Raw genomic sequence first — 13928 nt, 5'->3', positions numbered from 1 at the left:
CCCACTAAGGCGCCGGTTATCACGGACTTCGCAGACTTGCATATAGATGAGCGCTGTGCTGTGTTTGTGTGTGTGTTTTATGCAGATTATATGTCAGCCGTGTGTCAGTGTCTTTGTGTGTCCCGAGTTTGCTCAAATGCCACGAAAGGTCAGCAGTAGCTCAGGACCAAGTTTGTGCTCAGACAGCAAACCATGACATGCATATATTTCACACACACACAAACAGAAAGCGGACCTTTGATTTGCATACATATTTGCATCAATATGGCAGAAGTATTGAATATTAGTGATGTCACAGTTGTCACCTGACCACCAAGGACACGCGGAGATGCAGGCAGCGTTTCTGCCGCTTGTGTGTTTCTCTGAGTGTGTCAGTGTGTGTTTGGAGTCACATCAGACCTCGAAAACACAGAGTGACCCCTGTTTGGAAAAAGGAGGATGACGAAAGTTAAAAACATGCCGGCACAAACAGGTCTGAGCACATGAGCTTGATCCCTTGACAGCTTTCATCGACTCTTTTACACAGAGAAAGAAAACTATTTGGATGGTTAAACAGCGGTTGGAGGATCGCACTGCACTTTCCTGGATAGTCGGTTCCCCACTGTTGCTCAGTCGTGTGTTACAAACAGCTTTAACGGTGGGTGAAAACACCATCCCCCACTGGCCTCCTACTGCTAGTTTCACTTTAAGGGGCATCATGGCGGTGTTGGGCATCTTTTTTTATCAGCTTGTTAACTTTGTGCCCCGTCACGGAAAATGGCCCATTATTGTTGGGCAAGTTAACGTCACATTCAAACCAAGTAGCCAATCACAAAGCCAGAATGATGAATGAATGCCAAATGAAAACAAAGCTCACGGTGACCGCGCTTCCTTCTCAGCCCCAACAAACAAATCATCGATAACCTCGAACATGCATGAACCCTAAATCTCAGCTTTCTGTGACATAAGTATTCAATTTTGCACGAGCCCAAGGGCTCCCTCAATCATTCTGAGACGGAATAAAATGTCCTCGCCCAAATAAATCAGAGCAGGGCGGCTGGAGAGGCGACAGTGTTTCAGCTGGCCGGCGCCTTTGTGCAATTACAGCATTAGACCTTTCACTAAGGACCTTGTCTGGAAGAATAATGTAACATCGCTGAATGGGAGAAAGATGGAGGGACAGGAAGTGAAGGGTGTGGTCGCGGCGGAGTGACAGAGGATGTGAGGGGAAGGTGAGATTAAAAGGAGAGAAGATTTGAATATTCAGGAGACGCCTAAATGATTGAGTGAAGATGCAAAGGACTGTACATCACCCCCCCCATCATCTTTATTCCCCTTCAGTATTCCAAGGATGAAAAGATGCGAGGGATGAGGGCAGGAAGGACGAAGTGGGCGGGGTCAGACTTCTCTGTGTGGCTCAGTGACGCCACTACATGTGGAGTGTCCCTCTCAGTCAGCCTGATTTTAACTGGCTCCAGTCATGATTGCTGCTGGGGGGGTAATAATAGCACTTTGCATTAAAATGCACAAAAAAAAAAAATCCTTGAAACCGCAAAGGAACTTCAGCCAGGAAGAAAATCTCAGCGATGACAATCAGCGTGCCGGTTTACCAACAAGTGCTCAATTTGACTTTCATTAAGTTAAATTCTGCCTCAGCTGCCCAATTCTTGCTTTTTATCAATTCCCAGAAATAAATTTTTACTTTTTAATCTTACGTATCAGATAATTGCACTGGTGCTTTGAATTTATTTAATCTGCAACTGTTGCCTCTGCAGGGCATGGCTTGAAAAATGTGCACGGCACCAGGTCTGGGGTTATCCGATTCATTGTTTCCTTATCAGCACTGATTGAAAAGAATCAAATTTAACGCAATAAATCCCCTCGAGAAATCAGGAGACACAAATGCTGAATTTTAACAAGGCGAGAGAGCTCGGTCGAGGAACAGGAGAAGGGGTGGTAATTTGGGAGAGTGAAAGGAGAGGTAGAGGGCACTTTGGGCGCAGCACACTGAGGTAAATGCCAAATTTATTATTCATAAAACGCTTTTAACAAAAAGGTTTATGACGGCGTGCTTTGGAAGGCAGAAGTGGATGTGAATGCATAACAACAGACGAAACAGAGACACAAAGAAAGACTCACAAAAGACAGACATGGGCAGAGTGGAGCGCAGATTAACCATACTTATCACCAACTGTGTCTCATTCTCCACTCTGTTACAACAAACTGCTGCCGACAAAAATCATACAAACAAACAATCGCACAAAGAACAGGAGTGGGAGGTTACAGCTGGGAGTCTGGAGCATGTTGTGAGGCAGTAATGTGTCATGGGCGACAAACTTACACAAGCACCTACACCAAAATATGCACACAAGCACTTCCAGACCTGCAGACAAAGAGGCAGGCATGACGACACACACACACACACACACACACACACACAGACCCACACAGAAGGACACAGTGAAATCAGAGCAGAATCACAGCCAACCGCAGCCTACAGGCTTATCCTCACCATGTGTATTCACACACACTTTCACATACACACATTCAGAGATTTGCCGGCTGGTGAAATCAAGCTGGCTTTGTGACCATAAGTCCTGAAAATTAGATAGCTTGCTGCTATTGCGCCCTATTGAGAGCTCATCCTCGAACACACACACACACACACACACACACAGATTGTATAGACACTTAAATCTTCTATTTCTCTTGTCCCTGGCTCACCACACTCCTGGCATGAGCTACCGCAGACCTGATTACATTCATATGGTTGTGTGTGTGTACCTGCGGATCTGTCTGTGTGAGTGTGTGTGTGTTTTTAAGTAAGCGTCCGTGTGTGTGTGTGTGTGTGTGTATGTGTGTGGCCTGATCCCACGGATTTTCAGAATCACCGTAGCAATCTGTTGCATGGATGGATGGGTGGATGGAGGGAGCGAGGGAGGGATGGAAAACATACCACAGGAAAAACTAATTACAGAACAGAAGGTCCTTGGGCTAAGAAACACACACACACAGAGGCACACAAAGACACACAAAGACACACAGAGTCTCTGTTTCTTCCTCTCTCTCTCCACACTCGTTACACGCCCATAATGAAGGATAGGCTTTTCCTGTCCTCTGCAACCTTTACCTCCATAAAAATAAGCTGCACGTGATTGGACGATCATCACAATGCAGTCACCTCTGCGGCTGCAGCAGGGAGGCACAATTGGTCCCCTCGTAAAAGCCAAGGACTTTCCAACAACACACCAGAATTCACTGTAACTCACACACGCACACCAAAATAAAAAGATGCATTTGTCCGTGCAGACGAGAACTAACTCATTTGACCTTATCTTTGTGCCGCTCAGCCATTCTGTGCTACAAACACTTCCTGGAGGCTTTTTCTGTGCATATCAACTGTATCAAAGAGACAGGAGCTCAGTGGTGAATAAACAAGGCCGCAAACTTATTCAGCCTGCCATGTAAAAACAAAAGAAATTAAAAATTACATCTCTGTTGAATTCAACATCAGTGGGTTCACTCACATTTCGGTTCCAGGTGGTAAAAGAAGTGTAAAATAAGGAGCAGGGCCGTTTTATTGAAGTGCTCATCAGATGTGTGCAAGAAACACATCATGCATCCCCCGTAATGTGCAGAGACACCAGCTCTGTTGGTGCTTCAGGGTGTTTGACCAGCCTCTGTGAATTCATCCACCCACAAATTCCAAACAATGAAAACAAGCACACAAGAGATGATGATGAGCAGGCGGGGATGGATTATAGGAACATGTTTTTCATTGTTTTTTTTTTTATCAGAAATCAGGCCACATACATGGTGCATCGGAGGCAGCAGCTGCAGGCCTGGAGGAGATTGTTTTCTTCAGACAAAACAAAAAAAGAAAGACAAGTTCAGTGCGTGGAAAGGGTGAAGACCCACAGCTGTGGAAGTCACACCCTCTGCGGTTCGGCTTCATGACACAGAGCGGTGGTTTATTTGTGAAGCTTTAAATAGATTAAATGGATCAAATCCTCACATCTGACACAGTCCAATCAAAGATTATGAACATTTTGGCCTCGTTGTCGCAGCAAATGATGAGCTTTTGAGGCTCATTGAAATCGCCAGATTCAGGGAAGTTATTTGGACAAAAGCGGCGGTGGACAGTAACAAAGTCAGTTTACTGAAGCAGTTTTCTTGGATGATTTATTTCCGTTTCATTTGCGTTGGAGAATTCCATAAAGTCCGTTCATGAGGATCTCTTGTGTTCACATGGTGTTGCCGTAGCTGTCCCTTCCACATGCGACACTCAGGTAACATTCACGGAGAGGAAAGGTGAAAGGTCACGGCTTCAGGAGGGTCCTGCTGCCGAACACAGCCCTGCTGCAGCTTCGCTCCAAGACAGTGAAGAATTTCTTAACTTCGAAAAGCAGCTTCTGCTAAGCCGAGCTAGAGCTTTTGAGCAGTTTGAGCAGGAGACTAATGCACTCTCTGGACCGATACCCCAAATCAAACTTTCTGTCTTTGGCTTTAAATTCAGCTTACAGAGGTTTATTATCACGTATTTTATTTAGACTTTTGTTTTTGAACAGGGGTTTCTCTCTTTTAATAAAAAGAACAAGAGGATTGCAGCGTTTAAGTTTGCTTCGACAGGGTTTGCTTCTTATTCAACGTTTCAGTTAAGTCAGTTCATCGCTGCATTATTTTTAAAAGCGAGTACTCGTGTACTTTTACTCAAGACACAGTTTAACTTGGCTGCTTTCACTTTGATTGGAGTAACATTTGACCGAGAGGAGCTGTGTACTTTGCCCACCTCTGGACAAAAGACTCCTCTGCGAGGAAGCTCTCATCAGCTTTCTGCACCATGTCGTGGCCTTCATCAGTCGAGGAAATGATGGAGGGACAGAGTCAGGGCTGACCTACAAAGTGAAGGGTGGATGTTTCTGTGTAGGAGTGACGGCGCTGTCATATAGAAAAGAAGAGCTGTTCAGGATTTTCACACGAGAATAATGTGGATGGAGCGTACGCCCACTTCCTGTCCGTCAGTCATCGTCATTATTTTGGCGGGGCGTGTGCCCGCCTGTAATCCCATGTTGGAAATGTAAATTCCTCCTGACGGCTGCAGGTGCATCTCCCTTGCATCTATCTTTTTTTTTTTTTTCATGCTAAAGCTGTGAGACGTATTTTAACATCCGCAGATAAAGCCGGGAAAGGATTGGAATCCAATTTCACTTAATACTTCACCTTTAGGAGTAGTCCTGGGAAATCATCTTTTAATCCCCCCGTGGTTGTGTGTTGTGGCTTAGAGCCCCACAAAGTCGAGATTTAATCTGGAGTTGTTTGGCTGTTTGCTCTGGTGCTTTCACGTGAGGTGGAACTGGACGCCGTCACCTACTGCTGAACTTGATGAACTACTTTAGTGTCATAGCGGCTTCATTTGCTGTAATAAAATGTACGATAATACACCTAAAACTGGTGGTTGAACGTGACCAGGAACATCTACAGGTCTACGTCTGTACAGCATGATGACCAAATAACATTTCAGGTGAGATTCTGTGGAGTTTGGGGTTCTTCTATAAATATATACATACGACATCACAACTGATATAATCTGATCAATATCACTGTAAATTAAATGCATTAGAGCAGTGAAACCCTAATTGGAACAAACAAACAGTTTCAAAAACTAATTTTGGGTCCAAATTGTGATTTATTTATTTTTTTTATGTGGCAGTCGATGAAATAATGGGCACATTAGTGAGCGGAGGAAACGATGATCTGCAGCTGCAGCCCTGATTTGATGCGCCGTGTGGTTTCGAATCGAACGTCTCCAGTTGGAGTATATTTTTACATTTTGTCATTTGTTGCGCTCTCCTTTGTGCACGCTGGATTGTGGGAATAAGGGCTGGAGCTGTGCTGTGTGTTTCTGGCCTATCACACACACACACACACACACACACACACACACACACACAACTTGTAGAGGAATGTGTTACCCTCCAATCACAACAATATGCAGCAGATCTGCGTGTGTGTCTGTCTCAGGTGAATCACGGAGGTGTGCGAGCTCGTGTTTGTGTTGCCATTTCCCAGCACACAGTCAGCATCGTGCGAGCGCTTGCTACTAAGCCACTTCCTTTTTCGTTTGAGACTTTTGCGGTGCGTTTTGGGAGACAGGACGCTGTTCAATCACAACATCCGAGTTGCTGATCTGCCGGGTGGCAGCTCGTCCGTCTGAGGGATTAAACCGAAAGCAGAAACAATAAACACACACCCTGCTCTGCCTTCCTCTCTGCTGCTTGTGTGCGTGTAAGGCCTTTTCCTCAGCCTGGCCGTTGTTCTGTCTGCCAGTTCATCAGCCATTCATTCAGTGAGTTAGTGAGTCTGCTCGCCTGCCAGGCTGTCCATTATTTCATTTCTTCCTTTTCCTCCATCAGGATGCTGCCACCTCTCCTTCCATCCATTTCTAATGCTTCCAATTTCACACTTTCGCTGTCAGAACATGCACTTAATTACATCGCCAGAAATTTTACTCACACAGACACACACAAAGAAAAGACACAACATGACCAGCATCTTTAATGCCAGCAGTTGCCAATCAAAAATCTCCCCCTCCTTCAGGAACAGGAACTGACATTAAAAAGTAGGACTTGACCCCCAAAGAGGAACATGGCAGGATTTCCCCAATGTACAATGTGTGGTGTGTGGGGTTATGGTCACCAAGGCAACAGCAAGGGTGTCGTGGCAACAAGATGGACAGCTGTAAAGCTGAGTAACAGCTGTTCATTTGCAGCCACATCTGGCAGCAGCATCCTTTCTCAGTCCGCACACACGCACACACACTTCCCTCTCTCCTGAAACCCTCACTGTGCTGTTTGCCTGTGTGTCTGTGTGTGTCTGTGTGTGTCTGTGTGTGTGTGTGTGAGAAAGAGAAAGAGCATCACGTGGCAACATATGCACATTTTCACCCCGGAGGCCGAGCTGATGCTGAATTCACTGTACAGGGAGTGCCGAGCGTCAATTTCATTTTCAGACGGATATCTCTCCGTTTTATTGTTTCACCCTCCTCCTGCCCAAATGAAAAGTATAATTATGTAAAACATCCATTTACACACTTGGTTGGCGGTGCACTGCAGAAAGCCAGAGAACGATTGAGCCTGTTTGCATTCACGGAGCAGCAGATGAGCGATAAGTGTGTCTGAGCAAACCCAACTCTGCTCAAACAGTGCACGAGGACCTGCTGCCAGATTTAAGCACTAAAATCAATAGTCCACAGCTGCAAGGTGCATTTCACCACATCACACCTCTTGATGTCTCACCGGACGGCTCTCAAATAAAAGCTGATTATCTAATTTTCACTCCAGATTTTTTTTTTCTATCTTCTCTCGTGACTTAAGTTTGAGTTTGGTTCTCACTTTTTTTTTTTTTTTTAACTCTGTTTTCTTATTTTCTGAGTTGATGAGTTTTACTTCCAATGTTTTCCTGATTTGCATCCTTTCGGTGTCCTTCGCCTCCTTTTCGTCATTTTATCTTCCTGGCCTTCTTTGTCTGCAGCTCAGATCTCCCTCCTTGTCCTTGTACTTTTTTCCATTTCTCCTCGTCCTCTCGTATGTTTCCTGGATATTTCTCATACGGTTCACTCCTCATCCTCTCTGGCTGACATTTTTTATCTTCCTCTTTAGATCGTATTTCCTCATTTCCTCCCAACATACATCAAATCACTCAAAGTCTCATTTTCCTTTTTGTATCCTCTCATGTATGATCCTTGAACTCCTTCTAGGATTTTCCTGTTCCATATTTTCCTTTTTCATCCTCCAATTTTACCGATTTTCTCCTCACCCTCTCTAACTTGCACTTTCTCAATTCTCACCTTTCTTTCATTTCCTCTCAACGTTTTCTGGCGGCTTCCCATTTTCTTCTCTGCTTCCTCACATTTCTTTACCCTCTCTCTCAAATTTCATCGCCCTCATCATCTGTCACACTTTCGTGTCAGTTAATTATCGGTCCAACTCTTCAGCCACCTCCTTCCACGACATCATCATACTCTTCCTCCGTCCTGTTCTTCAACCATCTCCCTCCCGTCTGCCGTAAGCTTCATCGCCTCCTGCTGCTGCTGTCTCTCTCCCTTTTCTTTCATCTCCCTTTCCTTCCCTCCGAAACGTCAATCCTCCAGGATAAAAGACAAAGAGGAGATGATGTGTGCGTCTGTGTATCTGAGCGTCCCTGAAGATTTTCACATCACTCCTCTACATTTAAAGTTTCCTCAAAAGAGATAATTAAAAAGATGCATTTTCAAAAACGGGATATCCACATTTTTTTCAAGTACCAATCATCTACATGAAACTAAAAATGAGTGTATTCAGGGAACTAGATCATGTGATACTGCGGAGTTTGGGTTTCTTCCTTTGTACATATTGGTTTAGCAAAGTGTGTGTGGGAGTCCTGTGATTGCAGCTCTGGGTGTCAACCAAAGCTTACATGTTGATGTCAAATAACTACAATAATATTGTTAGACATTTATAATAACTTTATATTCAACATTATATGATGGCTTGAGGGGGAGGCACATGACACGGGCTTAAAGTGTCAAACTGTATTATCTCAACAACAACACGCAAACACATGCACGAAACGCAGGCGGCTCAGCCAAATTGAACTGCAAGGTCACATAGCTGCTGAAAACAAATTTCAAATCAATCTGCTCATTCCCAATCAAAAAGATGAGCTGATTTAAAAGGTTTGAGGCGTTTTTGGAGGTTTAAGAACATGTAATGCACACTCAGTTCAGCCGGTGATTTCTGCCCTCTTCCTGGAAAACAATTCATGCTGGAGGGGGAAAAAAAAAATAAAAAATCGCCCACATGCACTTTGACAGTATGGCAACGGGAGAAATAACTCGCGTTTGATGATGTTTTATTGCACTTCAGGATCAATTTTGTTGTATGTTTATGTGGATAAATGGCAGAACACACGCACAAAGTGACCAAGATCGTAAACACTAATGGCAGGAATTTTCTGTCCATCTTGAGCGTCAGCAGTAAACATTCGGGTCTCGGCTGTCAGGCACCCTGCAGCAAAGAGCAAGACACTTTCTTCTGGCTTTTAGCGCAAGCAATCAACATCAGCACAGACGGAGAAATCTGTCATAAAAGGAGGGAAAAACCACAATTTCTGCACTGACGGCAGCTTCAATAGGCCAGAAGGCAACGTGGGAAGAAACTGAGAGAAGGTTTGAATGAAAACAATTCTTTTTACAATTTCATTACCTCTTAAAAAGACTCTGTTATTAAGCAACCTGTATCACTCAGCTCTGACACGCTCTCAGAAGTGATTCTGGCAATTGCAGAGAGTCAATAATTAAAGTATATGTGGCAGGTAGAGTGAAGGAGGATACAAGTGATTCATGTTTTTATGAAACATTAGAGCATGAAAGTCTTTTAGGGGAGAAATCCTCCTACAAACTGCGCTGCAGTATGAGACAGAGCAAACCTGCTGGAAGCTAATCACATCCTGCACTTGGCTGCTGTGCAGTATTTCTGGTTTTGAGCCAAAAAAAAAAATTTGCTGAAGATTTTTTCTGAGTAATTTTGATGACTAAATGTTCACCTTTGCCCTGTTTGCTATACACACTATCTTCATACATCAGCACATACAGAAACCTGACAGCATTTCTGTGCAGATCTACGTTTGCACACACACTTAGATTGATGTTTTCCACAGCTTCTGTAACTCTTAATGCTGTACAGTAGATCTGCCTATTTAATTATTAACGGCCCTTTCCTGCTCTGTCCCTTACTCCGTTATGTTGTTGTGGTCTCTATTGTATGTGCTGGGTTGTGTCTTTTATGTGTCATGGAGGGAAATGGATGCCCAAATTTCCCCTATGATTAATTAATTATCTATCTACCTCCACCAATCTATGTTTTATAGCACGGTGTGTGTGTGTGTGTGTGTGTGTGTGTGTGCGTGTGTGTGTGTGTGTGTGCTGTTCAGCAACACCTCGAGAAAACTCAACAACAAAAGAATAAAAAATTGAAAAAAAAAAGAAAAACCCCAGAGGGGCAGAGACAGGAGAAAGGAGCCTCACAGTGAATGTGAGTGTATGTTTGTATCTTAGCCTGTTTCACACATTTCGGCACTCACCTAGCGTGTGTGTGTGTTTGTGTTTGTGGTCGAACATGGCGATATAAGTCACAGTTTGAAAGCTGCCAGCGTTGGACTGAAATGCCCTCCTCCCCCTTTAGTTCTCCTCCCTGCAGCCCAAATGAAGCGACCAGCTGCAGTGTGTGATTGTGTCAGTGTTTTGTTTAATGCCCAGAATCACCTCCTGTCCTGTCCAAGTAACCACCGTCATCCATCCCGGCTACCGCACACAGACACACACACACACACACACACACACAGCTGTACTCAAGCACAGGAGAAAAGGTTTTGAACTGGCTGTTACATAAATCCTTCATAGCTCCGTTCATGAGTTCATGAGTCATGAGCCCGACTCTCGAGGTCAGAGAGGAAACGGTGACGTTCATCATCTTCTTTCCCAACGCCGCTGATTTCGAGCCCATAATCACAAAGAGAAGAATTTCCCCCCCGCAGCTCAAATAATAAACATGCACATGTAATTTTCTAAAGGGCTCAACACGGGGCTTACAGCTGTAAATAACCTGCAGTGACTTTGGCCAAATGGAGTGTAACGGCGGCCGCGGCCCATCCGTCTCAACGGCACCAGATTACAGATCTGCACGGATGCAGCTTGATTCATGTCAAGCTAAAGAGGGTTTAGGGCTAAGGCCCTACATGTTGAGCGGCGCCTGATAAGGACGCAGGGAGATCGGCCGATTGGAGTGCCATCGCTCTCATCGTTGGATCAAAGCTGTAAATCTGCCGGAGCACCGCTAACGTTTAGTCACTGAGTTCCTGGTGAACAGACGGCACTCATCAGTCGACGTGTGTCGGCTGAACGGATCTCACCTGTAAACTAAAGCCTTTAAAGCCATCCTTCTCATCTACCTGAGATCCAGCCATCGTCTGCATGATTCACCGCTCAGCCTCCACAGAGTCTGCTCCCAGCATGGCAAGGCGGCATTTTCACGCTAGCTGCTCTGAGCTCGGAGCGATTTACAGGGCGTTCGGAAGCACAATCTTCATAGCAGCCATTCAAACGGCACATTCACAACATGTTTAATACGACAGATAACTTTTTAAAACAGTCAAGCTCTTTCCTTCATGCCTCAGAGGTCCCACCTCAGTGTGCCACACACCGATGATCATTCGACTATCTGCCCGTCTACACGCTCACATTTTTCACATCTGATAGAACAGCTGCACTTCAGCTTAAATTATCTTTTTTTTTTTAACCTGATATGAAGCCATTTTCCAAAACAAGGTCGGAATAGTCACAGTTCCACTTCCACCATCTGATTTCTGAATTTCTGTTACGTTGACCGTTCCCATGTTAGTCCAGACATAAAGTTAAATGGCCTACCATGAGGCGCCACCTGCGTCCTCATAAATCTGACAATAATGTTCCTTTAAAGTGTCTGAATGCTCCACTGGGCTCCCTTACAAGCCCTCACATGTAAATCTTCTCTCACGGCTCTCATCCTGAATGTGAAGAACTTTAAAGGAGCTACGAAGAACATAATGTCCTGTTTTGTTTAGAAAACTAAATCTTCCGTGTTTTGGACAAAGTGTGGGCTCCCCGGGTGTAACATGCCTGAAATCTTACTGTGTGTCACATCAGTGTGAGAATAGCTGCAGGTGGAGTTTCTCCAGAGTCCCCCCCCCCCCCCCCCAACGTTATCTGATGCATCGCTCCTCACACCCTTTGAGCTCTGCTGTGTGAGCAACACAAGAGCAGAGACGCATTCTGTGGCAGGGCTGTTTGCACTTTTACGAGGCCTGAGAGCATCATTGCAGTTTTGCAGCAAACATTCAACAGCCTGACGCTGAGAAAAGGAGCTTTAAATAGGAGCTGACTCTCGTTTTTTCCTCGCTAACAAGAAATGTACTTTCTCTCCACGTGTGGCTGGTAACTAAATTTACACTGAGCAGAATGAGGCGATTTGTCTGTGCTGAAAATTGAATTACCCATGTGTCTGACTTTTTTTTTTTTATTTCACAGGGAGAGGGCAGCACAGAGGCATATTGGTTAGCGCTGTTGCCCCACAACAATAAGGTCATGGGTTCGGTTCCCAGCCTGGGGCCGGCCTGTGTGGAGTCTCCACGTTTCCTCCATCCAAAGACATCCTGTTTGGGTTCATTGGTGACTCGAAACTGTCCGTAGGTCTGAGTGGTTGTTGGTCTCTGTCTGTCTCCGTGATGGACTGGAGACATGTCCAGGGTGACCCCGCCCTCACGTGGCCTTCCTCAGAAAAAGCTGCAGTTCGACTCTTCCACCTGCGATAGAGATGAACATCTGCTGCCGGCCCCATGTGGGAGGATTTTCATGATTTGAGGAATTTAAAGGTTCACAAAGAAACGTGTTTGTGGATCTTATTTCCTTTCACTGGTGATACAGAGTCTCTGGCTCACTGATGTGCAACTTGAACTTATCGATCGTCAATTTGATATACAGCTGGCAAAGCCTTATATCAGCAACTGTATATCTGCTGAGCCTCCATTAATATTCTGGGGGTGTAGCGCTGTGCACTGATGAAGAGACGCGCTCGGAGGAGGCTCGCTGTCTGTGGATTGACATATATATGAGAAGACAGTCTCAGTGAATGAACTCAAGAAGATGTTCATCAGATAAACATCTGTCAGCAGAGCACACAGACACATCAGCAATTACAGCCAACCTGAACTCACTCCGGGTTCCGGCTCTGCTGTGAGAGGAAAAAGACGTTTGACGGCTTGTTCATCACCAAAATCTCTTTGTAATTACTGCGTCTCCCTCACAAGTGCTGACGTGTACATTATTCAAAGTTCAATAAGCGCAAACTGTAAATGTCTAATTGTACCCTGGAAGCCTACAGCAGTAATCTATGCTTTTCTATTAACTTCAGCACCACAAAATTTATTTCCGTCCACGCATGAGTTGATAAACATGGATTTGTTCAAACGCATGCTGTAATTACATAATATTAGCCTGTCAGTTCGGCCTGTGGACTGAGCGGCTGACGTGCTTTTAGAATGGGACTCCGAAAATCCTCAGTTTCCACGGCAAAAAAAATCAAGACGTGGACAGTTTGTGGACATGTTTTTCTTTTTTTTTTTTTTTTTAGACAAATGGCCGTGATGAGTTCTGCTCAATCAGTGAAAACCGTTTTGTGATGTCCTCTGTTGCTCTGCGGGGAGCCTGAAGAAGCAACCTTGGTGATGTAATGATTGCAGGGTTATCTCAGCACGGGCTCGAGGGCGCCGCGTTTATAAAAGAGCCTGATTTTCAAACAGATGGCGCCAAATTTGAAGGCGGTATTAATACAGCAGAGACAGCCCAGCGAAAGGCCCTTTCAAGGTGCAGGAGATGTAGTATTGAATGTCTTACAACTCCCCCAAAATCCATACAGCTACAACACCACCACGCCGGACGGGCCCTCCGGGGGGGCCGTTCTGTGTGGAGTTCACATGTTGTGCATGTTCTCCTTGTATGTGCGTGGGCTCCCTGCGGGTTCTCCAGCTTCCTCCCACAGTCCGCACGTTGCTCGTAGGTGTGAGTGTGAACGACTTTCAGAATCAGAGTTAATCTAACCCCCCGGGGAACTTTGTACAGTGTCGGCTGGATGAGCAGGATGGATGGTAGACAGATTGATTGTCTCTGAAAATATTAAGTCAGTCTAACAGATTTAGCAGTACATCCAGGGCAGAAAGCTGAGGCTTGTTTGTGTTATTTTTTAGCACTTGGTGTTAACGCGAACTGAGCTACAAATATTTCAGATAGTGGTTTATGTGCGTAACCTTGGTGGACTCAGTTATCAGTAGGTTTTGCTTTCTGTGGAATTATTGCTGATTTTCAATGATTCCACATTTTA

General features: G+C 44.9%; 1 protein-coding gene across 1 annotated transcript in view; it reads right to left on the bottom strand.

The window, feature by feature from the left end:
* The window catches only part of pvrl2l (PVR cell adhesion molecule related 2 like), a 221845-nt gene that overhangs the window by 159205 nt on the left and 48712 nt on the right, over positions 1-13928 (bottom strand). The window lies entirely within an intron of this gene.

Source organism: Echeneis naucrates, chromosome 11 (genome assembly GCF_900963305.1).
Source record: "Echeneis naucrates chromosome 11, fEcheNa1.1, whole genome shotgun sequence".
Taxonomy (NCBI): domain Eukaryota; kingdom Metazoa; phylum Chordata; class Actinopteri; order Carangiformes; family Echeneidae; genus Echeneis; species Echeneis naucrates.
The sequence above is the reverse complement of the archived record's forward strand: the minus strand, read 5'-3'. Positions and strand labels throughout refer to the sequence as shown.